The sequence below is a fragment of the Schistocerca gregaria genome, chromosome 5, assembly GCF_023897955.1.
Source record: "Schistocerca gregaria isolate iqSchGreg1 chromosome 5, iqSchGreg1.2, whole genome shotgun sequence".
Classification (NCBI taxonomy): Eukaryota; Metazoa; Arthropoda; class Insecta; order Orthoptera; family Acrididae; genus Schistocerca; species Schistocerca gregaria.
This window is the reverse complement of record NC_064924.1, coordinates 215,025,990-215,053,949: the sequence shown is the minus strand read 5'-3', so window position 1 is coordinate 215,053,949 and position 27,960 is coordinate 215,025,990. Positions and strand designations below refer to the sequence as shown.

Below are 27,960 nucleotides of genomic sequence, written 5' to 3'. Positions count from 1 at the left end.
CACAGGACATTTCAATTTCTACTGTCTATATTTTTACAAATAAATTCATAAAACTTTGTCAGCATGACCAGGAAGGTTTCAAAATTTACACTCATAGCAGTGGAAGTACTAAAACATAACGAAGTAATTTTTTTTACGTGTGAAATTTCATCATTTATTTCACTTACTAATGTCAGCATTTGTTGCTATAGGTACACATTTCTTCATAAGTAAGAGAGATTCTTCGATGAATCTTGCACAGCATACAAACCATACTTAAAAGTGTATGAAACTATAGAATTTTCCAAATACATTAAAAACTGTGGTAAAAATTGAGGTAATTAACTATAAAATTTGTATTCTTTCTAAACATGAAGTTTAAAATAGAACAGTTAATTCGTTTTTTCATAAATTAAATAAATTGTAGAGCTTTATACACCTGTTAGTATGGTATCTATGCTGTGCAAAATTCATCGAATAATCTCTCTTACTTATGAAGAAATGTGTACCTATAGCAACAAATGCCGCCATTAGTAAGTGAAAAATGATGAAATGACGCACATAAAAAATTATTTTGTTATGTTTTCGAACTTCCACTGCAATGAGTGTGAATCCTGAATTCTTCCTGGTAATGCTGACAAAGTTTTATGAATTTATTTGTAGAAGTATAGACACTGGAAATTAAAATGTCCTGCAATGCCTCCCCACCTCCAAGTCGGCCCATTTGACGTTCTACCCACCTTACTTCTGGTAATACTGTATACCATTTTAAACTAGGTTACACACTATTCACCTACACGAGTGCATGGGCTATCATTTACAGCCACCCACTCCCACCTGTAGTTAGCTAAGCGGTCAGCATGTCAGAGTGCCATAATACAGTGGGACTGGGTTCGATTCTCAGTCGGGTCGGAGATTTCCTCAGCTTGAAAATTGGGTGTTGTGTCATCCTCATCACAATTTCATCATCGCTGACACACAAGTCGCCCAATGTGGAGGCAGCTGAAAAGACTTGCAACTCGGTGGCTGAACTTTCCCAGGTTGCGACTCCCAGCTATCAACGCCATACAATTTTTTTTTTTTCATTGTGGCATTTGCAAAGCAACTCAGATGTGGAAAATAATTAATTTATGGTTCAGCCTAATCTTCAACCAAATGCCATAAGCAGAACGAAGAGTTATCTTTTTTCAGCAGTGCAAACATCTGTCGGTGACAGAACGAAGTTCGTATTACATGAACCAAACCATGCTCGTTTTCAACAATGGGTTCATCTGTTGATGACAGTAAGAAACTCACAGCACAAAGATTGAAAAATGTGCGTTTTCAACCATGTAATCATTTGGTGGCGTCAGTGATCAACTGGGACATAAAACAACAGTTGTTCTCATTTACTGATTTTCAGCCTTTGCAGAATAGAATTTGAAGTAAGACGTTCAGAAACTATGTATCCCTAATTTTTTAACTACACTTTATAAGCAAACTAGCATTTTGCCCACAGCTTTGCCCATGCAACCATTCGACACATATACTGAACACACTTCCCCCAGACTCTTTCTCTGACCATATCATCCTACCCCCCTTCCTCTGGCAATATCCCCCTCCCACCCTCTTTTTCCACCTCCACCTCAACCTATTTCTTTTCCACTTGCCCATCACCCTCTGCACCATACACTTGCCTCATGCATCACTCCCTCCTCCGTTCTCTCTGTCATTTTCCTCCTCCTCCTTCCTCTGTTCATCCCTTCCTCAAGCAATCTCAGTCTATCCCCAGCCACTCTCATCGACAAACGTGGTCCATGCACCTTTTGTTTTTCTTTGAGTCATCAGTCTTCTGACTGGTTTGATGCAGCTAAACATAAATTCCTGTCCTGTGCTAACCTTTTCATCTCAGAGCTGCAATTACAACGTACATCGTCAGATAACTGATGGATGTATTCCAATATCTGTGTTCCTCTATAGTTTTTACCTTCTACAACTCTCTTTAGCATCATGGAAACTATTCTCTGACTTTTAACAGATGTCCTATCATCCTTTCTCTTCTCCTTGTCAGTGCTTTCCATATATTCCTTTGTTGGCGATACTACAGAGAACCTCCTCACTCCTTACTTTATAATTCCACCTAATTTCCAACATCTCAAACGCTTCGATTCTCTTATGTTCCAGTCTTTCCACAGTCCATGTTTACTTACCACGAATGCTGTGCTCCAAACGTACATTCTTCCTTAAACTGAGGCCCATCTTTGATAAAAGCAGATTTCTCTTGGACAGGAATGCTCTTTTCGCAAGTGCGAGTCTGCTTTTCATGTCCTCCTTGCTACATCCATCATGGTTTATTTTGATATCTAGGTAGCAGAATTCCTTAACTTTGTCTAATTTGGGACCCCAGTTCTGATGTTAAGTTTCTTGCTGTCCCCATTTCTGCTACTTCTCATTTCTTCCATCTTTGCTCTAAATCCATAAACTGTACTTACTAGAATGTTCATTCTATACAATCGATCCTACAATTCTTCATTTTTAACTGAGGATTGCAAAGTCATCAGTACATCTTACCACTGATATTCTTTCACCTTAAATTTTAAGCCTACTCTTTAATCTTCCTTTTATTTTCGTGATTGCTTCTTTGACTTACAAATTGAATAGTAGGGGTGAAAGTTTACAATCCTGCCTACATCCTTTTTAATCAGAACACTTCGTTCTTCGTCTTCCACCCTTATAATTCTCTCTCTTGATTCTTATCCATACTGTGTACTACCCGCCTCTCCCTATAGTTTACCTCTGTTTTGGTCAGTATTTCGAACGTCTTGCAACATACTACGCTGTCAAACGCTTTTACCAGGTCGACAAATCCTATGAACGTGTCTAGATTTTTTTTAAAGTCTTTCTTCCTCTATTAACCGCAACGTAAGAACTGCCTCTCTCAAGCAATAACATTTCCTAAAGCAAAATTAATCGTCATCTAAGAGATTCTGTACCATTCTTCTGTATATTATTCTTGTTAAAAACTTGGATGCATGAGCTGTTAAGCTGACTGTGCGATTATTCTCGAACTTGTCGGCTCTTCCAGTTTTAGAAATTGTGAGGCTGATTTTTTTCCAGAAGTCTAATGTAAAGTCGCCAGTCTCATACATTCTACACACCAACGTGAATAATCGTTTTGTTGCCATTTTCCCAAGTGATTTTAGAAATGCCGATGGAATGTTATCTATCACTTCTGTCTTATTTGATCTTAAGTAGTCCAAAGCTATTTTTAAATTCTGATTCGACTGCTGGATCCCCTATCTCTTCCTTGTCGACTATAGTTTCTTCCTCCATCACGTCATCAGCCAAGTCCTCTCCCTCATAGAGTCCTTGAATGTATTTTCTCTACCTATCCGCTCTCTCCTCTATATTTAACAGTTGAATTCCCACTGCACTCTTAAATGTTACCATCCTTGCTTTTAATTTCACTGAAAGCTATTTTGACTCTTCTATATCCTTCAGGCTGTGTCAGTCCTCCTAACAAACATTTCTATTTCAATTGCTTCGTACTTTCCATGCAGCCATTTCGCCTTAGCTTACCTACTTTCCTGTTTATTTCATACCCAAGTAAAGTGTATTTTTGTATTCCTGAATATCCCTGGATATTTTTGTACTTCCTTCTTTCGTGGATCAAGTGAAGTATTTCTTCAGTTACCCATTATTTCTTCTCTGTTGCCTTCTATGTATCTTTTCTTTTCTTTCTAAATTCTTTGATTGCCCTTTTTCGAGATGTCTATTCCTCTCCAACTGAACTGCCTCCTGGGCTGTTCATTATCTCGGTAGCTATAGCCTCAGATAACTTCAAGCATATCTCCTCATTCCTTAACACTTCAGTACCCCACTTCATTGTGCACTGATTCTACCGCAATAGTGTCTTGAAATTCGTCTTGATCTTCAGCATTACTAAATTGTGATCTAAGTCTATATTTGCTCCTGGTACAGCTTGCAGTCCGATATCTGATTTCGGACTCTTTGCCTGACCATGATGTAATTTAACTGTAATCGTGCTGTATCTCCCGCTCTTTTACTCCTCTTGTGATTCTTGAACAGACTGTTAGCTATTAACAGCTGAAATTTATAGCAGAATCAGACTTTCTCCTTTCCCACTACCAAGTCCATATTCCCCCATAATCATTTCTTCTACTCTTTCCTCCACAATCACATTCCAATTCATAATAACTATTAAAGTGCGGTCTCCTTTTACGTACTTGAATTACCCCTTCAGTAGCCTCATATACTTCCTCAATCTCTTCATCTTCTGCTTATGATGTCGCCATGTATGCCCTAACTGTTGCTGCCAGTGTTGGTTTGCTGTCTATTCTGATGACAACAACTCTATCACTGAATTGTTCACAGCAACTCACTCAAAGTCATACCTTCCTGTTCATTACGAATCCCAATCGCATTATACCATTTTCTGCTGCAGTTGGTATTATTCTACAGTCATCTGACAAGAAATCTTTATCCTTTTTTCCATTTCACTTCAATGACCCCCCCCCCATAACTATATTGAGCCTTAATAATTCCCCTTTCACACTTTATAGCTGTCCTGTCAAGTTGAAATTTCTGACGTTCCACACCCCGATTCATAGAACTTTAGTCTTTCGTTGGTTATCCAATATTTTTCTCATGTTCACCTTCCCCTTTGCGGTTACCTCCCAGAGATCTGAATGGGGAACCAGTTCAGAATCTTTTGTCGCTGGAGAAGTGATCATGATGCGCTTTCAACTACAAGACACATGTCGTGTGGATACACATTATGTCTCTATAGAGCTGTGGTTATCATTGCCTTCTGCATCGTTATGCCGTTAAACATTGCTGGTTCTTCCACCTTTTAGGGGCTGTTCCCCATGCTAATACCAAGAGAGTGACCTCTGCCTCTGTCTGCTCCTCCACCGTCTTTGACTAGGGCGTTGGCAGTCATTGCTGATGACCAGAGACCGGATTGTATGCTTTTGCATTTTGCATATGCATTTCCATATTTGGCTTCTTTTCACCTGTTATTGCATACTTTAACTAAAAACTAGTGACGGTGCATATTTTCGCTCCATGTGTATAATATTTTTAAAATTTAGACGGGCGGTCTCTAGCTCGATCTAGTTTTGATGCCTCATAGATTGTCCACGACCTAGAAATGCGTGCAGTCGCTAACCGAGAGGCCGCTGCCTAGCGAAATCACTACAGAAGAGAAACAGCAACAGGCAGTCACAGTCAATGCTCCTGCGCCCGCGCCCTCGGTTAATCCCTCCGCTGTCATACAATTAAATTAAATTACGCAAGCTTTTAGTCTCACGTCCATTGTTTTAGTTCAGTTTTCTATTTACTTATACACACGTAAACGTGTTTACGACGTGGGGTGTGTAACGTGTTGTGCGCCATGCCAGCCGAAAAAAGAAACGTCGTTTCGTGGATAGCTGACCATCCATATGACGGAATTGTTTTATACTGTCGAGTTTGTGAGAAAAACATTTCGTGCAAAAAAAAAAGTTTCAAATAGACTAGCATGTCAAGACAAGTCTTCATATCATGGGAATGCAGAAGAATGGATCATGACAACTTGTGACAACAGCAAGTTGCAGTAGCAGGGATTTGCCCAAAGGCAACAAAAAAAGACCGATTTAACGTGGATCCATGTGAAGCATTCATTGCAAGCAATATTCCTCTTCACAAACTTCCAAAACGTATTCTCAAAGGCTTCCTGCGCAAATATTGCATAGATGTAAATATACCAGATGAATCAACATTGCCTAAAAATTATGTACCGATAATTTACGTAAATGTTCTGGAAGAAACACGCAGTGAAGGACAGCAGTATCTGCAGAATGAGATTTTCACTCTGCAGCGGAATGAGCGCTGATATGAAACTTTCCTGGAAGATTAAAAACGTGTGCCCGACCGAGACTCGAACTCGGGAGCTTTGCCCTTCGCGGGCAAGTGCTCTACAATCTGAGTTACCGAAGCACGACTCACGCCCGCTCCTCACAGTTTTACTTCTGCCAGTATCTCGTCTCCTACCTTCCAAACTTTACAGAAGCTCTCCTGCGAATCTTGCAGTTCGAGTCTCGGTCGGGCACACAGTTTTAATCTGCCAGGAAAGTTTCAGCATTATCTGGATATCGGTTGACGAAATTACAGACACTTGTGGCCGTTACATTGTAAATTTAGTTCTTGGTGCTTTAAAAGAGGAGCCTTCTTCTTCCTATTTAGCGGCCTGCAAAGAACTTTAAAAAGTAAATCATTCTACGGCCGCCAGATTTGTGAATGAGGGTATTAGAAAAATATTTCCAGAATCTTTTGCAGATGAAAAGGTGTTTTCGTTTACTTCAGATGCTGCTCCCTATATGAGCCCTTCGAGAATTTTATCCCAATTTGATTCATATGACGTGATCGCTCATGGAGTACTTCGCCTTGCTGAAGAAGTACGCTTGACGTTTGTGAATGTACATAAACTGATTTCATCCACAAAGAAAGTGTTCTAAAGGCTCCTGCACGCATCAAGACCAACAAAGAAAAACTACCAAATGTGCCTGGTGGTAACTCGTTGGGGTACGTGGGTCGAAGCTGTGTTGTTTTACAATGAACTTTTCGAGGTCATTAGAGGGGTAGTAAACGACTTTGATAGTACCGAGGCCTTGGCAGTGAAAGGAAGCTTTTAATAACTCCGGTATTGAAAAAGACATTGGCGCTGAATGAATCTATTTAGTTAATGAATAAAATTATTCTAGTTAACTCCTCATTGCCAGAAGTATTCCCAAGAAAAGTTGGAAAACAGTTTAAACAATATCCCAGGCTTTGAAATCCTCGGCCCAATTGATAGTTTTATTAAGTGGACGGGGGAACTATTATCAGAAGCAATAACAGCCATCATAGCACACATATTCAAATACTACCCAGTTACCTCACTTGATGTACAACGGTCCTTTTCTGCTTATAAAAATGTTTGATGTGACAGAAGACATAATCTTACTACCGAAAATTTGGAGTATTACTTGGTCGTTTATGTTTACAACAGTAGAAAAATGAAAAATAAATTGTAAATGATGCTTTGATCCAACAGTATCAATTAAAAGTTAATGCTGTTCAAAACAAATTCATGATTGTATGTTGCTTTTTAAATAAAATATTATGGAGTTTTCGAGCATGCTCTCTGCATGCGATATATCTCGAACTTGCTCCTGTACATAACGATTGTTTCGCTGCGACTCACACGCATCGCATACTGACAACAGTAGCAAAGAATTCTTGAAATACGATATGCGTCCCCATTTTGCATATTTTTAGAAAACAATGCCAGATAGGACCCCTTCCGAACCTCTACCAGAAAGTGTCAGAAAATGATATCAGCATTCCAAATGTACCCATTTTTCTTGTGGCCAGGGTTCTTTCTCGTAACTGATATGCACAGGTTCGACTTTGAGATATATTGAACGCGGTAACCACAATGTTTTTTATTATTTGATCTTGCATATTTAGGCACTTCTCATGCATTGTTAAGCATTTTCCGTGCACATTTTAAGATTTTCATGATGCATATAATCCAGTCTCTACTGATGACTTTTATTCAAAATTTAAGCAGTGGCGGACGAGTCAAAGACGCTATCCCTACACCAGGGTACAACATAACAGAACCGAATAAATACAATTCAATAAAGTAGGCTGATACTCCTCCCACAACGCACCTGTCAAGAAGAGCAGCCTAAACATCATGTCCCTGATGTACAGGCAAGCCGGCAAAGCAGATTTATAAAGCAGGCTATCACCCCAACACAACTCTCCTCTTATGCAGGGCAGCATATATGGTGGAGCTCAGTAAACCTTTTCTTGCCTGATATGTAGTTTGCCCTGCAAACCAGATTTATTTGGCAGGATGATACTGTTCCCACGCAACATGCATCTCACGCAGGTCGGCTTTTACACCATGAGTCCATACCTCCGCTCCTATTGAAGCTAGGAGATTGTAAATCCCATTGTGCTGATAGTCATATGGCCTGTCGTTTCTGTTGTCAAACTTCGTTGAAATCGATGAAGGTATCTGGAAGGACATCCTGGACATACATACACTCCGCTTTACATTTATTACAAACGTTAATTTTTAATTTTTTGTACACAGTATGTTATAATCTCATACCACTATTCCATAGCGAATTATATGTAGATTAAAAAGAAATTTGCTGAACTTGCTGGTGAGCCAGTCTATGAAAAGTGTTTGGAAATCAGTAATCCAAACATATTTCGCTATTTTTTACGCGGTTAAGATACTCCGTTATATTTTTTGATGAATAGTTTGTATAGTTTTGAGCACAGGCTAGATGGGGTCATACTATAGAGGGGAGAGAGGTTAATGACATGTTTTTTTGACAACTAATTTAGATCGTTTGTATACTTTTGAGCACAGCTCAGGTGTACTTACTCTCAGTTCTGGCAGTCTTCTTCTGCCTTTTATTCTGACCACAGGCAGTGTGGCTGGTTCCTGCTGGTAGTACCTCACGGTGATCGTTTAACTATGGCATATAGACCTGGAATGAGAAGCAATTTTATTTTTTGTAATAAAAAAAGGTAGTGGAACTTTGTTCCTATTGGCAAAGAGCATAATGCGATTGACCGAGAGCAAAGTGGAGGATGAGAAGAAAAGGAAGAGAGGGGAAGGCGACAGTACCTTGAAGATAACAAGAACAGTTGTCGCAGCTGTCTTCTGACAACGGAAATGCTGATTTTTCTGATCTAGGAACTGCAGTAGTACCCTACTTATATAATGCATATGTTTCTTGTGTCAGATCACTTTTCTTTGTAAAATTTCCTAACACTGACAATATTATACTCTCTTTCTTGCTACTGGTGTAAACACTTTAAAGACAACAATGTTCCTAGACAATTTTGTATAGCTAAAATATTGCACCACAACACATAAAATTTTGTTTAAGATGATGGATTTTCTCTCTGAAATCGAATAAACAATTAAAATCTACAAATTTAAACATTTTATTCATTTTAAATTTTCAGATCAATGCAAATATTAAACAGTTGCTTCATGCATGTCAGAGAACAGCGATGTTTGCCCCACAGGCAGATATTCCACCTAACTGTCCGCCTCCCAGGTAAATGTTCTGCAGAACGCACCGTATATCGTTGTTCCTAGCTAAGTGTTTGATAAGCTTCTGATTTCAAAAGGCTGTGTGTTCTATATTAATGAAGATTGAAGATGGGACACGTTTTAACTTGTGCACCGAAACTAAAAGTTTAGTGCCAATTGTATCATGCTGGATCACATTATTGTCGATAGTGATATCCCAATTATATGTAGCTCGCTCGCTTATTCGTTCATACTCTAAGGGCGCCGAGTCAAGATGGTGGCAAGACAATAAGAAAATGCAACTTACGATCTCCATTTCGACAAAACAGTTCAGTTACAACTATATAACGTGAGTTTCGTCGAGGGGGCGGTTTCAGCGATGGATTAGCCTTAGAGCCGTATACATCTAACATTACACCACTGATCCTCAAGGTCACCTCATCTCATGGTATGTGATCTTTCTGTTATGTTTGTGAAAGATGCAATGTGGGTGCCTTCTCTATTTTGGAGAACTGCGAAGCTGCTTAACAACGGCAGTAACTACTGATAGGCTGGTCCCGGCGGAGGTTCGAGTCCTCCCTCGGGCCTGGGTGTGTGTGTTTGTCCTTAGGATAATTTAGGTTAAGTAGTGTGTAAGCTTAGGGACTGATGACCTTAGCAGTTAAGTCCCATTAGATTTCACATAACTACTGTTAAGCATGCAAAAACATGGGACAAGGGACTTACAGTACGCTAATGCTGCAGAAGAAAACATGTCTGTCGTAACCTAGGGCGCTAATGACGTTTACTGCAAGTAATTAAAAAGTGGTGTTCAAAATTTAAAGAATGTTCTGTTCACAGTAGGAAAATGAAACTGTAATAGTTACAGGTATACCGCAAAGATAAGACTTAATTATTGAATCGTCCTATATAAACCAGGAATTTATGGAGACCAGCACACAACTTCTTAAAACATGTAAAGTGTAAAGAAACAGAAACGTTCCGGACACGGAATCCGTGCTAACTAAATGTTACACAGTGCATGGTGCGTACTTAATTTTCATGGTATGAAGTTTCTGACCTCTAAAATAAATGAAATCGTTGAAAGTATGCATACAAATAAATACATAAGCCTCGTCTTGTATCGACACAAAACGGACTAACCAGCCCATTAGTAATGGCAACATCACCAATAATTGGTAGCAGCAACAACAGAAGCACCACCACCACCAACAGTTGCTGCACCAATAACTGCCACAGCATCATCAACAGCACAAAAAACAGCCAAAGCAGTACAAACGATAACAGCCGTAGTAGTTCCAGTAACAGTAGCAGCAGGAAAGGAAACAGCCACAAATACAGCACATGGAGCAGCAGGCTGACACAAAATCTGAAGGATTTTTTACTGCCGCAACTCTGAGCAAGAAGCCACCAAGATAAGTAACACTGATTGTCTAAAAGAACCACCAGAACATTCTGTGTATAAAATACAAAGTGTAACGGATGGAAATTGCATTACAATGTATAGGCAGTTTAGTAGATTCAGGAAATCCAAAGAGCACTGCTACAAAGAAACTGGAACTGTACAAAAAAATATACCCTCGCACATATAAGCATGTTGTTATTGCAGAATCTCTATGAAAGACGGAGGATCATTTATTTATGTTACGAATGGTCTTACACTTGTTCAGATATGATATTAATTTATTAAGCGCAGGAAAGCACTCTTAAGTGTCTGCAATAGAGATAGCAAGCAGCCGTAGATATGCGTTTTTCCTGTCGTTATTTAGGAATATTTCTTACAAAATCCATGCAAATCTTAAAACAGGCATGAACCCAGAAAAGTGTGAACCAGAAGATATCAGAACACGTTTCTGAACGTTCAGTGCACCAGGTTCTTATTATTAAAGTGCAACTATCCATGCAGGTCTAGTGTGGTCTGTAATTATCGTATGGTATCGAAACGTGGAACATATGCTAATGCATTAACTTGGGACCGACTTACACTGTAAGAAAGTAGTTCCAATTTTGACCATCAGGTGCAAATCTGGCGTTGTACAATGTTTCTACGACGGTGTAATATCCACGACGTCATCTGACAAGCCATAACGTGAGGGAACAGTGTGGATACCGAGAAGAGAGACCGAGCGCTGTTAGTAAAACTGTTTTAAGTGAATGGTAATAATTGTAGTGGTGCTATGAGTGAATATCGCCGGGTGAATGGTCTGAGGCGCGGCCCTATGTCATTAATTTGTTTAAAGAAGATGATAATGAAATTCGAAAACACAAGTGGGTTTGATGTGGCGTTTGGAAGGGGAAGGTGTCCTATCCCGGTGGAAGTTACTGTCCAGGGTGCTGATGCTGTAACTGACCATTCAGCACGTGCCCGGGATAGTGCTAGTGCTCGTGCAGTGTTACGACAATCGTCCATCTCGTGGTCAACAGAGCGGAAATTTTTTGGTCTGTTTTACACTGGTACCCGTACAACATCCGGATGGCGCAGCAACTGAAACGTCGTGACGTGCACCAACGTTCTGAATTTGTTTTTGGATTCCTGGCACAGATAGAAGTTGATGACGTGGATGGACAATATTTTATTAAATGACGAGACGCAATTTACACTACAGGGAGCTTTGAACGCACAAAACTGCCGAATTTGAGGTACTGGTGTGCCCGAAATGCCACTGCAATCGTCATACGTGAGTGGTTAGGTTTCACAAGCGCCTTTATTCACGGTCCGCACTTCACTAAAAAGAATGTACCCAGAGGTCCCGTCAGCTATACGTGACGTCTATACGTTACCGAGACCTCATTGTATGAAATATGATTCCTGCTTTGGTAAAGGATAATTGCGTGGAACCCACTGTTTTCCAGCAAGATGGGGCAACACCCGATGTCACCCGCAATCAGAAAGATATGCTTAACGCAACCTTCCATGAACATGTCATTTCCACATGCGTCGCCTGCAAGATCACCTGGTCGGAGTTAAAGTGACTTTTGGCTGTGGAGATATCTAAAATATTGCGATTACCACGGACACGTCCGGTCTCTACCCGGTCTGAAAGCCAGTATATAGGAACACGTTGCTCAGATTCCACTGGAACTGCTGCGAGCAACTATTACTGATCACGTCGTTTTACGTATGCAGCATCTCGTCGACTTCTCCAGTGTTTATATTGAACAAACTGTGTAAGTATCTGTTAATGATAAAATTACCATTATGCTTTCCTCACTTAATTGACCTTTTCAGGCCACGCACCGTTCCTAACTCATTTCATATGGAAACATTTCTACACGTTTTTCTTCCATTCACAGGGCTGGATTTGCACCAGCTGAAAACAATTGGAACTTTTTTCCGGCATAAGTCGTTTCCGCATTAAGGCATTAGAACGAATACCACGTTTCGCTGTCATACAATAATTACAGTCCATATCTGACCTCTAAGTGTAGCTGCACTTGAATTATAAACGTCATAGCACACAGTATTTTTGGTGTGTTATTACTAGACAATTATGCAACAAGAATAAAAGTATACATAGCATTTACTACTAATCATGTAGATACAGATGTAAGCAGAGAAAAGGAAACTGCCTTATACCCGACAGAAAAATAATTTGTCCACTTAGAATGACGACGTCGATTTTGATCCGATGACGGCCTGTGTAATGTTGTTGTGGTCTTCAGTCCTGAGACTGGTTTGATGCAGCTCTCCATGCTACTCTATCCTGTGCAAGCTTCTTCATCTTCCAGTACCTACTGCAACTTACATCCTTCCGAATCTGCTTGGTGTATTCATCTCTTGGTCTCCCTCTACAATTTTTACCCTCCACACTGCCCTCCTATACTAAATTGGTGATCCCTTGATGCCTCAGAACATGTCGTACCAACCGGTCCCTTCTTCTAGTCAAGTTGTTCCACAAACTTCACTTCTCCCCAATCCTATTCAACACCTTCTCATTAGTTATGCGATCTACCCATCTAATCTTCAGCATTCTTCTGTAGCACCACATTTCGATAGCTTCTATTCTCCTCTTGTCTAAACTATTTATCGTCCATGTTTCACTTCCATACGTAGCTACACTCCATACAAATACTTTCAGAAACGACTTCCTCACACTTAACTCAATACTCGATGTTAACAAATTTTTCTTCTTCAGAAACGCTTTCCTTCCCATTGCCAGTCTACATATATCCTCTCTACTTCGACCATCATCAGTTATTTTGCTCCCCAAACAGCAAAACTCCTTTACTACTTTATGTGTCTCATTTCCTAATCTAATTCCCTCAGCATCACCCGACTTAATTTGACTACATTCCATTATCCTCGTTTTGCTTTTGTTGATGTTCATCTTATATCCTCCTTTCAAGACACTATCCATTCCGTTCAACTGCTCTTCCAAGTCCTTTGCTGTCTCTGACAGAATTACAACGTCATCATTTCTTCTCCATCGATTTTAATACCTAGTCCGAATTTTTCTTTTGTATCCTTCACTGCTTGTTCAATATACAGATTGAATAACATCGGGTAGGGGCTACAACACTGTCTCACTCCCTTCCCAACCACTGCTTCCCTTTCACGTCCCTCGACTTTTATTACTGCTATGTTGTTTCTGTACAAATTGTAAATAGCCTTTCGCTCCCTGTATTTTACCCCTGCCACCTTCAGAATTTGAAAGAGATTATTAAAGTCAACATTGTCAAAAGCTTTCTCCAAGCCTACAAATACTAGAAATGTAGGTTAGCGTTTTCTTAATCTAGCTTCTAAGATAAGTCGTAGGGACAGTATTGCTTCACGTGTCCCCATAATTCTACAGAATTCAAACTGATCTTCCCCGAGGCCGGCTTTACCAGTTTTTCCATTCGTCTCTACATAATTTGCGTTAGTATTTTGCAGCCATGACTTATTAAACTGACAGTTCGGTAATTTTCACATCTGTCAACACCTGCTTTCTTTGGAATTGGAATTATTATATTCTTCTTGAAGTCTGAGGGTATTTCGCCTGTTTCATGCATCTTCCTCACCAGATTGTAGAGTTTTGTCAGTACTGGCTCTCCCAAGGCCGTCAGTAGTTCTAATGGAATGTTGTCTACTCCCAGGGCCTTTTTTCGATTTAAGTCTTTCAGTGCTCTATCAGATTCTTCACACAGTATCATATCTCCCATTTCATCTTCATCTACATCCTCTTCCATTTCCATAACATTGTCCTCAGGAACATTGCCCTTGTATAGTCCCTCTATATACTCCTTCCACCTTTCTGCTTTCCCTTGTTTGCTTAGAAATGGGTTTCCATCTGAGCCCTTGATATTCAGACAAGTGGTTCTCTTTTCTCCAAAGGTCTCTTTAATTTTCCTGTAGGCAGTATCTATCTTACCCCTAGTGAGGCAAGCCTCTACATCCTTACATTTGTCCTCTAGCCATGCCTGCTTATCCATTTTGCACTTCCTGTCAATCTCGTTTTTGAGACGTTTGTATTCCTTTTTGCCTGCTTCATTTACTGCATTTTTATATTTTCTCCTTTCATCAATTAAATTCAGTATTTCTTTTGTCACCCAAGGATTTCTACAGGCACTCGTCTTTTTACCTACTTGATCCTCTGCTGCCTTCACCAGTTCATTCCTCAAAGCTATCCATTCTTCTTCTACTGTATTCTTTCCCCCAATCTTGTCAATTGTTCCTTTATGCTCTTTCTGAAACTCTCTACAACCTCTGGTTCCTTCAGTTTATCAAGGTCCCATCTCCTCAAATTCCCACCTTTTTGTAGTTTCTTCAGTTTTAATCTACGGTTCATAACCAATAGATTGTGGTCCGAGTCCACATCTGCCCCTGGAAATGTCTTACAATTTAAAACCTGGTTCCTGAATCTCTGTCTTACCATTATATAATCTATCTGATATCTTCTAGTATCTCCAGGGTTCTTCCATGTATACAACCTTCTTTCATGATTCTTGAACCAAGTGTTAGCTATGATTAAGCTATGCTCTGTGCAAAATTCTACCAGGCGGCTTCCTCTTTCATTTCTTACCCCCAGTCCATATTCACCTACTACGTTTCCTTCACTTCCTTTTCCTACTATCGAATTTCAGTCACCCATTGCTATTAAATTTTTGTCTCCCTTCACTACCTGAATAATTTCTTTTATCTCATCATACATTTCATCAATGTCTTCGTCATCGGCAGAGCTAGTTGGCATATAAACTTGTACTACTGTAGTAGGCGTGGGCTTCGTGTCTATCTCGGCCACAATAATGCGTTCACTACGTTGTTTGTAGTAGCTTACCCGAACTCCTATTTTTTTTATTCATTATTAAACCTACTCCTGCATTACCCCTATTTGATTTTGTATTTATGATGCTGTATTCGCCTGACCAAAAATCTTGTTCCTCCTGCCACCGAACTTCACTAATTTCCAATATATCCAACTTTAATCTATCCATTTCCCTTTTTACATTTTCTAACCAACCTGCCCGATAAAGGGATCAGACATTCCACTCTCCGATCCGTAGAACTCCAGTTTTCTTTCTCCTGATAACGACGTCCTCTTGAGTAGTCCCCGCCTGGAGATCCGAATGGGGGACTATTTCACCTCTGGAATATTGTACCCAAGAGGACCCTATCATCATTATATATGCAGAAAAGCTGCATGCCCTCGGGAAAAATTACGGCCGTAGTTTCCCCTTGCTTTCAGCCGTTCGCAGTACCAGCACAGCAAGGCCGTTTTGGTTAATGTTACAAGGCCAGATCAGTCATTCATCCAGACTGTTGCCCCTGCAACTATTGAAAATGCTGCTGCCCGTCTTCACGAACCATACGTTTGTCTGGCCTCTCAACAGACACCCCTCCGTTGTGGTTGCACCTACGGTACGGCTATCTGTGTCGCTGAGGCACGCAAGCCTCCCCACCAACGGCAAGGTCTAGTGTTCATCGGGAGGGGGGGGGGGGGGGGGGGGGGGTGCTATTGATATTGTCACCAAAGTCACTAATATACAACAACGAAGGTTTCAGGAAACTTGTCTCGGGGACGCCTGAGTTTACTTTTACTTCTTTCGATGATTCTGTGCATCCCACCTAACTAGAAATCCTCAACCTAGTCACAGATTTTGTTAGATACCTCCTGTAGTGGTACTTCGGTGAATAAGCGTTGGTGGCGTCCCGAGACAAATGCTTATCGGAAATTAAGAAATAATGCATCTACTTTATTTCCTTGGCCTATGACTTTTAGGATGTCATTTGAGGAGAGTACGAGTTGGGTTTTACTTGACCGATGTTTTCGAAATCCACTGTGGTTAGCATATTCGGGATATCTCGTTCTCTTTCAACTGAGAATATGTTATAGAGTTCTACAACAGATGGACATCAGTGGAATTGGTGCAGCTTTATGTGTCCCTCCTGTTATTCTTGTTGTCGACAGGTGTGACCTTAGATTTTTTCCGATCAGTAGGCTCAGTTTTGTCCTCAAGTGGTGATGGTTTGTTATTGTAAAATCTCAGCTAACTGAACTGAATATACGCACATTCTGTGCAAAATGTGACAGGGGCCGCATCATGTCCTGGAGCCTTGTTTTTTGCTGCTTTCAGTGCCACTGGCTGGGCTATTAGTATCACTCACTTTTTCAGTGGTGCAAAACGTAAACTGCGTCAGTACGTACGAATATTCCACAGTACGGAACTCATGATCAATATATTTGCTTTGCCATTGATTGACTGTTCCGTCGGTTCTTGGTAGAATATTTGATACGTTATGAACGAAACACACACAACGCAAGTGTAATGTTCTACAATATTTATTATATGTTATACGAAGCGGTACTAAGGTGAACGCCAAAGAAGTTGGAAACTTAGAAAAGGAGACTCTTCTTTCGCAGACTACCTACTTAAAAACGGCCATAGTTACAAAGCGAAGCACGAAGTTTTGCATCACAGCCATAAAGGAAGGAAGCTGAACTACACAGAAATTTTGGAAATTAATAAACACACGTCCGTCAACCCAAGCTTACTACTGAATGACGACGCATAGTTCCCTTACTCGCCACTTCTAGCTGCAGATAGTACTCGTAATCACATCCAGGCCAGGCTGTAAATTATCCCTCTTATTCACATGCTCCATTTTCCTGTATTCCAGCTACTATAATTTCTCTCATCGTGTCAAAAAACTTTACTTTGTATAATCACACCTACTTCACTCACCTGCTTAATATCACTATTATATCTTATCTGTTTGTAATTTAGGACCTATCATAGACAAAGATTACTTTGTTCAGCCACACCTTTGGAATATGTCATCAGTTTATTGTTCAGTTACTTTCTTCTAGGTGCAACTGTTGAAATTTTTCTTTAGTTCATTAGTTAATGTGTCACAGTTTTTATCTTAGTTAAACAATCTTACATCACATTTATGCCTACATGGTCCCTCTTGTTTTATTCCTAATTCTAACATTAACATTTTTCATCTCTGGAAATGGAGAGAGTCCATAGGTGCACGAGTTGGAAAGCTTTGATCAAACAAAAATTTCGCTGCATCGCAGACTTATGTTTGTACGTGACGATGGGGTAACAGCCAAAAACCGTTTCGTGTAACAAATAATAAATGTTTGTGGATATAACAACGGTGTTTTGTTTGTCTCACTCATAATTTCTGCTTATGCTTTGCTACTCTCAAGTTCAATTTGCATGCCACCACTAGTATGTGTCCACTAACTTTGATACCTATGACAGCATCTGCATACTTCCAAAATTTCTTTGAATTTTCTCAGAGGTCTTTCGATAAGATTGTTACGATATTCAGTGAAGGCTTCGTTGCTCTCTTGACAGCCAAATGTGATTCATTCACCCTCTGTCTCTTTGTGGTCTATTGCTTTGCTTTACATCTATTACGCTGAAGGTGATACTTCTATAGTTGGTTCTTTGCAGGTGCCATGTACCATACAGAGTACTTTCTTCATGAACTGTTCTACTACATACATTTCCATCCAGTCTTCTACCTGCTCCTGATCGGAGGTAAATAAAGTGGGTATATCTTTTACGTGTGACAAAACTGTCTCTTTGTCTAACTTATTAAATATGTGAATTTTTCTACTTGTTTTAACTGCCCTTTGTTCTTTCGTAATCATTGTTGCTAGAATTCCCTCAGGTTCAGTGATACCAGTTTCAATGTAGATATCCTCCAATACATTAGACATTCAGGTAATATGAGAGTTATTCTGTCTTTTGCGTCTGTAATAATATGTTATTTGGATAAAACTTCATTTTAGTCGGAAAAGACGAAACAACTGGTATTGTTTTTAAAACCGCGATTGCAGAAGAGAGAACTCAAAAAAAAAATAAAAAATAAAAGGAAAAGTATAGGTCAGGGTTATGTGTTGCTATTAGATCTAACATACTTCCGTTCTGAGAGGGCACCCTAATTATCTATTTTAGGTAGTTCCAGAGGAGGCAGTTAGTATCGTTACGCTGGATGTCCTGTCACGCCCACCATTTATAAAATTGTAATTTCCCCAGTCGATCGATGGATGATTAAAGTATTCTACAGTAACGACAGTATGGCTGAAAAATGTTCGTACTAGCGAACTGAGTTTTAGTTACATCTCGGTGTAAGCCTGGTGGTCGATAGAAACATCCAATTACACATTTATGGCCTCGAATATTACTGAGTCTAGCTCAAACAATCTCACCTACAGCTTCAATTTCCATCTCGGTGGATTTGAGTTCCTTGTCTACAGCGACCAATACACCACCTTTTTTTCCCATTTTCCCCAAAAATCTCAGTGCTGCCAATTTATGGGTTTAGTCAGTTCACCGTAGCAGCCTAGAATACACGAGCAATGCTTCTGAGGACTTCTTCAAACTCTGGGATTTTGGTGCGGATGCTTCGTCAGTTGATAACTAGACTTTCAGTCGTTTCATTTTTGGGGGCCATTTCTTTTAATCTCAGCCTAATACGTCGAGGCCTCCTGTAGCTGGCGTCTTCTAGCTGGAGTGGATGGATAATAGCCTAAGCCAAAAAAATAATAATAATAATACTTGTTTGCACCCCACACTGTGTCAGCCAAGTAGGCAGTGGTTTACCACATGAAATGCTCCCCTGACTCATCTACGAGAACCCTGTAATTCTCACCGCTACGGCGCCAGTCCAAGAAGTCAGCCTAGTTTCGCAGAGAACCTTCGAAGTATCTGGTTAAAGGCCTGTATTCACTTCAGAACCAGAAATTCCCGATCAGTTCTGGGTACAGTGCTAGAGGTTGTGAGCTTTGTTGAAACTCTGAGTTTCTTTGTCAGTCACTGAAACTATCCAAGTGTAACCTCTGCCCGAAACAATAGGCATGGCGCGTTACAATGCGCGACAATTTGCAGTTGGGTGTACTTTGTTTTCTAAATGGCTGCCGGAATAGCCTCTTAACTACGCTCAAAAAGGCCCCCAGGTATACATACTGACGTGATCCCTCTCATCCATTGCTGGTATTTCCTTAAGAGGTAGCATCATCAGCCAACGTTTGGCAAACAGATGCCAAAACAAACTTCCCAGTGAGACCTTAACTTTTCCCGGCGAATTGAATGTTCAGATAACTTACGGGTTTGCTGCCAGGTGACGTCGTCGACCACCGCCGATATTTCGACAGGAGCACCTAAGTCTAAGGCCTTTTTGCCTTACGCAGGGAGCATTTCTAACAGGATTGGCCGTATTTTGCGGAAATTTGATGTGAAATGTGTTTTTCGACCACCTTCTACGATTAAGGCCCTGTTGGCGTCCGTAAACGATGATCTTGGTTTGCGTAAGGCTGGTGTCTATCGGATTCGTTGCAGTTGTGGCATGTCATATATTGGTCAGACAATCAGGACTGTGGAAGACCGGTGTACTGAACATAAGCGTCACACACGCTAACAACAGCCGAGCAAATCCGCTATTGCAGATCATTGCCTCGACACCGGTCATCCTATGAAATACAACAACACGGAGATTCTGGCTTGAACGTCCAGCTATTGGGATAGTGTTATTAAGGAAGCGGTTGAAATCAAACTATCAAGCAACCTTATAAACAGAGATAGTGGATTTTCTCTAAATGCTGCTTGGAATCCGGCTCTGTCTCTCATCAAAAAACAGAGGGACAGAATTAGGGCTACCTCACCTGTTGAATAATAGTAACTATCGACATTTCTGATGTTGGTTATCTTTGATTTGTTTACTTTGCGGTTACTGTGTGTGGTATCTTCCTTGATTCTCCTCTGTGAACCGAGGTATTAACTTTCCTTGCACATTGCTTCCTTTTTGCATTTGTGCCTTGAGAATGGCAGTGTGTGCTCCTGTCGAAATATCGGCGGTGGTCGACGACGTCACCCGGCAGCAAACCCGTAAGTTATTTGAACGAACTTCCCAGTTTTCATGTCATTGATTAAACTAAAATTTGAAGAAACATTTCCGAAAGTATTAATTCCACCAGAAAGAAATAGATTCGAAAACAGTAAAAAACTGTGCTCAACGTTTGCTCTACTATCAGTTCTAGCGATTCTGGTTGCTTGCCCAAACCCACAAAACTTCTATGGGAAGTCAGCCAATGAGAAACTGGTACATTCTGCAAAGCAGAGCTACCAGGACAAGAGACATGAAATTTGAAGTAGAAGTTTTCAAACACTCAAGTCAGGATCAAAGAAAGCGTAGAAGTATCCCAAAAAAACAGCAAATTTTGTAAAAGTTCTTTATTAGTACCAATTTTGAAAAGAATTCAAGTATCAGTTATCCAGGAACTGCAGCATCACCACAGTCCGGTGTTAGCGCCCTAGTAACTGCACTTCCTGTGTTGAGGCACTTGTGCTCGTTACATTCAAGGTCACTCACATACTTTCCTAGCCCCTCTCCATCTCTGTCCAACCCCACTTTGTTCTTGGTCAATTACATTACATAAAAAACGTCAGTGTCGTCAAGCGCTGCTGCCCTCGGCCAATAGTCACGGGATTTCACCGCTCTCGGGCAAGAGCTAAGTATAATGTAGCCCCAAGTGGACTGTGCTAAAAGTATCCGAACGATCTGAACTATTTACCAGTCGGGTACATGTATGTCTTTCTTTCTTTTTTTTCCAGTCGGGTACATTTTTTTTTATCCTCTCTTCCCCAGTCGCATTTTTACAAGTAATACAATACGTGAGTTATTGGGTCTTTTGCGACCATAATGAAGTGGTATCTAAATAACACATTATTACAGACGCTAAAGGCGAAATAACTCCCGTGTTACTTGAATATTTGATATGTTTGAGGACATCTACGTTGAAACCGGTATCATAGACCATGAGGGAGTTGTAGTAATAAATATTCACCAATCATGCACTGCTTTTCTTGGCTAGCAACCGCAGGGCCCCATTGTTCCCGGTCAAAAGGCTCATTCGAGCTGTGTGGTCTGTAGTGAGAGGATCATGATGTGGGCACTTGTTAAAACTGATAATAACAAATTAATTTTACTTTTATGTCAGTTACTCGAGTATCATAACTTAATCATAGATAACATTTGGTTCAAGAATCATGAAAGAAGGTTGTACACATGGAAGAAGCCTGGAGATACTAAAAGGTATCAGACAGATTATATAATGGTAAGACAGAGATTTAGGAACCAGGTTTTAAATTGTAAGACATTTCCATGGGCAGATGTGGACTCGGACCACAATCTGTTGGTTAAAAACTGTAGATTAAAACTGAAGAAACGGCAAAAAGGTGAAAATTTAAGGAGATGGGACCTGGATAAACTGACTAAACCAGAGGTTGTACAGAGTTTCAGGGAGAGCATAAGGGAACAATTGACAAGAATGGGGAAAGAAATACAGTATAAGAAGAATGAGTAGCTTTGAGGGATGAAATAGTGAAGGCAGCAGAGGATCAAGTAGGTAAAAAGACGAGTGCTGGTAGAAACCCTTGGGTAACAGAAGAAATACTGAATTTAACTGACGAAAGGAGAAAATATAAAAATGCAGTAAATGAAGCAGGCAAAAAGGAATACAAACGTCTCAAAAAAAGAGATCGACAGGAAGTGCAAAATGGCTAAGCAGGGATGGCTAGATGACAAATGTAAGGACGTAGAGACTTATCTCACTAGGGGTAAGACAGATACTGCCTACAGGAAAATTAAAGAGACCTTTGGAGAAAAGAGAACCTCTTGTATAAATATCAAGGGCTTAGATGAAAACCCAGTTCTAAGCAAAGAAGGGAAAGCAGAAAGGTGGAATGAGATACGATAGTGCGTGAAGAGTTATACAGAGCACTGAATGACCTAAGTCGAAACAAGGCCCCGGGAGTAGGCAACATTCCATTAGAACTACTGACAGCCTTGGGAGAGCCAAGCCTTACAAAACTCTACCACCTAGTGAGCAAGATATACGAGACAGGCGAAATAACTTCAGACTTCAAGAAGAATATAACAGTTCCAACCCCAAATAAAGCAGGTGTTGACAGATGTGAAAATTACCTAACTATCAGTTTAATAAGTCAAAGCTACAAAATACTAACGCGAATTTCTTACAGGCGAATGTAAAAACTAATAAAAGCCGAGCTCGGGGAAGATCAATTTGGATTCCGTAGAAATGTTGGAACACGTGAGACAATACTGACCCTACGACTTATCTTAGAAGAAGGATTAAGGAAAGGCAGACCTACTTTTCTAGCATTTGTAGACTTAGAGAAAGCTTTTGAAAATGTCGATTGGAATACTCTCTTTCAAATTCTGAAGGTGGCAGGGGTAAAATACAGGGAGCGAAAGGCTATTTACAATTTGTACAGAAAGCAGATGGCAGTTATAAGAGTCGAGGGGCATGAAAGGAAATCAGTGATTGGGAAGGGAGTGAGACAGGGTTGTAGCCTATCCCCGATGTTATTCAATCTGTATATTGAGCAAGCAGTAAAGGAAACAAAAGAAAAGTTCGGAGTAGGTATTAAAATCCATGGAGAAGAAATAAAAACTTTGACATTGTAATTCTGTCAGAGACAGCAAAGGACGTGGAAGAGCAGTTGAACGGAATGGACAGTGTCTTGAATGGAGAGTATAAGATGAACGTCAACAAAAGCAAAACTGCAATAACGGAATGTAGTCGAATTAAGTCGGGTGATGCTGAGGGAATTAGATTAGGAGGGTAAAGTAAGGTAGTAAATGAGTTTTGCTATTTGATGAGCAAAATAACTGACGATGGTCGAAGTAGAGAGGATATAAAATGTAGACTGGCAATGGCAAGGAAAGCGTTTCTAAAGCAGAAAAAATTGTTAAAATCGAGTATTGATTTAAATGTCAGGAAGTCGTTTCTGAAAGTATTTGTATGGAGTGTAGCCATGTATGGAAGTGAAACGTGGACGATAAATACACTCCTGGAAATGGAAAAAAGAACACATTGACACCGGTGTGTCAGACCCACCATACTTCCTCCGGACACTGCGAGAGGGCTGTACAAGCAATGATCACACGCACGGCACAGCGGACACACCAGGAACCGCGGTGTTGGCCGTCGAATGGCGCTAGCTGCGCAGCATTTGTGCACCGCCACCGTCAGTGTCAGCCAGTTTGCCGTGGCGTACGGAGCTCCATCGCAGTCTTTAACACTGGTAGCATGCCGCGACAGCGTGGACGTGAACCGTATGTGCAGTTGACGGACTTTGAGCGAGGGCATATAGTGGGCATGCGGGAGGCCGGGTGGACGTACCGCCGAATTGCTCATCACGTGGGGCGTGAGGTCTCCACAGTACATCGATGTTGTCGCCAGTAGTCGGCGGAAGGTGCACGTGCCCGTCGACCTGGGACCGGACCGCAGCGACGCACGGATGCACGCCAAGACCGTAGGATCCTACGCAGTGCCGTAGGGGACCGCACCGCCACTTCCCAGCAAATTAAGGACTCTGTTGCTCCTGGGGTATCGGCGAGGACCATTCGCAACCGTCTCCATGAAGCTGGGCTACGGTCCCGCACACCGTTAGGCCGTCTTCCGCTCACGCCCCAACATCGTGCAGCCCGCCTCCAGTGGTGTCTCGACAGGCGTGAATGGAGGGACGAATGGAGACGTGTCGTCTTCAGCGATGAGAGTCGCTTCTGCCTTGGTGCCAATGATGGTCGTATGCGTGTTTGGCGCCGTGCAGGTGAGCGCCACAATCAGGACTGCATACGACCGAGGCACACAGGGCCAACACCCGGCATCATGGTGTGGGGAGCGATCTCCTACACTGGCCGTACACCTCTGGTGATCGTCGAGGGGACACTGAATAGTGCACGGTACATCCAAACCGTCATCGAACCCATCGTTCTACCATTCCTAGACCGCCAAGGGAACTTGCTGTTCCAACAGGACAATGCACGTCAGCATGTATCCCGTGCCACCCAACGTGCTCTAGAAGGTGTAAGTCAACTACCCTGGCCAGCAAGATCTCCGGATCTGTCCCCCCTTGAGCATGATTGGGACTGGATGAAGCGTCGTCTCACGCGGTCTGCACGTCCAGCACGAACGCTGGTCCAACTGAGGCGCCAGGTGGAAATGGCATGGCAAGCCGTTCCACAGGACTACATCCAGCATCTCTACGATCGTCACCATGGGAGAATAGCAGCCTGCATTGCTGTGAAAGGTGGATATACACTGTACTAGTGCCGACATTGTGCATGCTCTGTTGCCTGTGTCTATGTGCCTGTGGCTCAGTCAGTGTGATCATGTGATGCATCTGACCCCAGGAATGTGTCAATAAAGTTTCCCCTTCCTGGGACAATGAATTCACGGTGTTCTTATTTCAATTTCCAGGAGTGTAATTTAGACAAGAGGAGAATAGAAGCTTTCGAAATGTGGTGCTACAGAAGATTGTTGAAGATTAGATGGGTAGATCACATAACTAATGAGGAGGTATTGAATAGAATTGGTGAGAAGAGGAGTTTGTGGAACAACTTGACAAGAAGAAGGGACCGGTTGGTAGAACATCAAGGGATCACAAATTTAGCATTGGAGGGCAGCGTGGAGGGTAAAAGTCGTAGAGAGAGACCAAGAAATGAATACACTAAGCAGATTCAGAAGGATGTAGGCTGCAGTAGGTACTGGGAGATGAAGAAGCTTGCACAGGATAGAGTAGCAAGGAGAGCTGCATCAAACCAGTCTCAGGACTGAAGACCACAACAACAACAACAACAACAATTCGAGTATCATCATTCAAGGTTCGTATGCTATAGTGAGAATCCCATCAGCAGCAGAGTTCAAAGTGGCTGCAGATATTACCGTAATTTAAGACACTTTGACTTAACAGTCTGTGTATAAATTAAGATGTCATAGAATATTCTAAAAAACGTAAAATCATTTTAAATTTTACTGCATATAAGTTAGTGACGTCATGGAATATTTTGCAAAATGCCGGGAAACATTAAGCTAGGTATTTCGATTCTATAGTGTCTGTGTGTTTAATTTAACGATGTCATGGTAAATGATACAAAATGATGGAAAAAATTTTAGTCCGACCACTCCTCTAGGCAAATCGCGTTTCTGTGTGTTTAGCAGGGTGCCATCCAACCTAGCAGTAATTGTCAATATTGCTATAATTAATAGTCCAAAATGGCTGTAGTATCTTGTTCAAGGCAATTAACAGCACAGAGTTGGGTAATATTCTAAACTGTAGCTGACTTTTTCACAAATACCCACGCTAAGTACGAGGCTGAATACACGGCTACGAGGAAATGCGTCCACGTGAATTCTTGCACTGCCTCCTCTCACGCTTCCGTGCACACTCACAGTAAAATTCAGGTACTGTGAATATGCGTGATACATACTAAGCATTTGCCATCGCGATAGGCAGACTAGGCCGCTGGTGTCCGCATGTTAGGGAATAACTTTGTACGCTATTTTCTTGGTGTCACATTTCACATAAGTCGATTAGGCAGCAGCAAGCCTGAACACGCGTTTTTTGAAAACTTTAGACAGTCTTGAGAAAAGGAAACATGTATTTCTGCCGGGTTTGTGATGTGTGGGAGATGTCGAAAGTTGACTAGCTGACTAAGTACTTTTACAACGCATAACATGGCAGGACTTATCTAGACGATGTAATACGAAATTGCAGACGGACAGTAATATGACATTCGTCTGTTGGTCCAATCGTATGCTGTGTGTAAAGCAGTAAATAATGATTATGCCACTTACCACTCTCGCGCAAGATAAAAAAAAGAGCAAGAAAATATGTAGGTGCAATTTAACCCACAGCACAATAGGCAAATAAATAAAATGGTTCTACACACTAAATCTAAGCCAAACCTACATTATTTGTCTGTGTGTGTGTGTGTGTGTGTGTGTGTGTATGTGTGTGTATGTGTGTGTGTGTGTGTGTTCGAAATAGAGCGGAATAAGTATTCCCATCACTATTTTACATTTTTTCGACTGCACCCAAATATCTGCGTTTCCATATGTAAGTAAATACGATGTTGTGACAGATTCTGTAAAATGTCGCCAAATGTTAGTCATCTAGGCGCATTATGTGGGACAGTGTAATATCCACCATATATGTAACGTGATTTTTACACATAGTGTCTTTACGTATTCTAAATTCAGCATTCTTTACCAGATGTGATATCATGATGACGTGATCAACTTATAACATGTGTTTTGAGGATTGTGAAGCTTTATAAATAATTACTGCCATCTGCCTATAGCCTATGTTTATATTGCGATACTGCCTTGTAGTCCTTAGCATTCTCGGCGAGTATGATTGAAAACTGCTTTAAAATGGCGATAAATATTACATGGTATCCACAATGAAATTTTCACTCTGCAAGGGAATGTGCGCCGATATGAAACTTCCTGGCAGATTAAAACTGTGTGCCGGACCGAGACTCGAACTCGGGACCTTTGCCTTTCGCGGGCAAGTGCACACAGTTTTAATCTCCCAGGAAGCTCCATTACATGGTATGTTCTGCAAATATGACCGTAACACCAGATGCCTACCGCACGCCAAACAAACAACTCACTGCAGCAAATACGTATAAAGTATGCATTACCACCCGAAAAATGTTGTCGGAAAGAAAGTCAATACGTTGCTCTTTAAAAGACTTGCAGAGAAATGGGGAACCAGCTGCCTCAATCCTCATTTTACATTCCTCACCAAAAATTTTAGCATGCGAACATATTCGCTCTCTGTTTACTCAGAATATTTTAAATCTCTTTACCCAGCCCCTATCTGTAGTTATTACTCATCATTTCCCTCTTACTACCACCGTCTATATGTCTCTCTCCCACTATCTCCTTTTTCTCCTGCTGATTTCCATGGTATCCCACTGCCATTGTCTCCTGTCTCACATACACTGTTTCCACTTAAACTCGGAAACTGGGGGGAGGGGTCTGCTTATTTTTTCCCTATACCCATGTGTTTAAAATTTCTGTCCAAAATGCCCCCTTCCCTAGACCTAAGTGTAAAAGTTCGCCCCCCTTAAAGGGTCCAGAATCCCCTCCCTACCCCTCCCAAAGCCTATTTGTGTTCACCATTCATCCATTTTTTCGTTTCCACTCTCTCCTCTCTCTTTCGCTCCCACTGATTCTGTTTCCATACATCCGGTTTTCTTTTTTACTGCCACTTTATCTCATTGACCATCAACGTCTCCTCTCTCTTTGGCTCCCACTACTATTGCAATCATCTATCCCTCATTCTCTTTCATTGCCACAATTTCTCATCCATCTCCATTGTCTACTCTCTCTTTCTCTTCCACTGGCACTGTTTCACCTCTCCTTCACTGCCACTGTCTCTCGGCTAGTCTTTTTCGGCACAAAAAGTATGAAAACGTTCGCATGCCAACACTTTTTGTGAGGCCGTAGGAATGAGGACTGAGGCGGTTGATTCCCCACTATTCTGTCAGAGTTCTTTAAAGAGCAATATATTCGCCTTTTCTGTGCTCCTACAGGAGCATTCCTCCGCTGGTTCCCTTCCTGTCCCTGCTACAGCATGGA

General features: G+C 41.2%; 1 long non-coding RNA gene across 2 annotated transcripts in view; it reads right to left on the bottom strand.

Moving 5' to 3' along the window:
• The window catches only part of LOC126272577 (uncharacterized), a 372,861-nt gene that overhangs the window by 9,775 nt on the left and 335,126 nt on the right, over nucleotides 1–27,960 (bottom strand). For both annotated transcript variants that reach the window (XR_007549242.1, XR_007549243.1), the window contains exon 2: nucleotides 8,408–8,513. This is a non-coding gene — a long non-coding RNA (uncharacterized LOC126272577). The remainder of the gene's footprint in view (nucleotides 1–8,407; nucleotides 8,514–27,960) is intronic.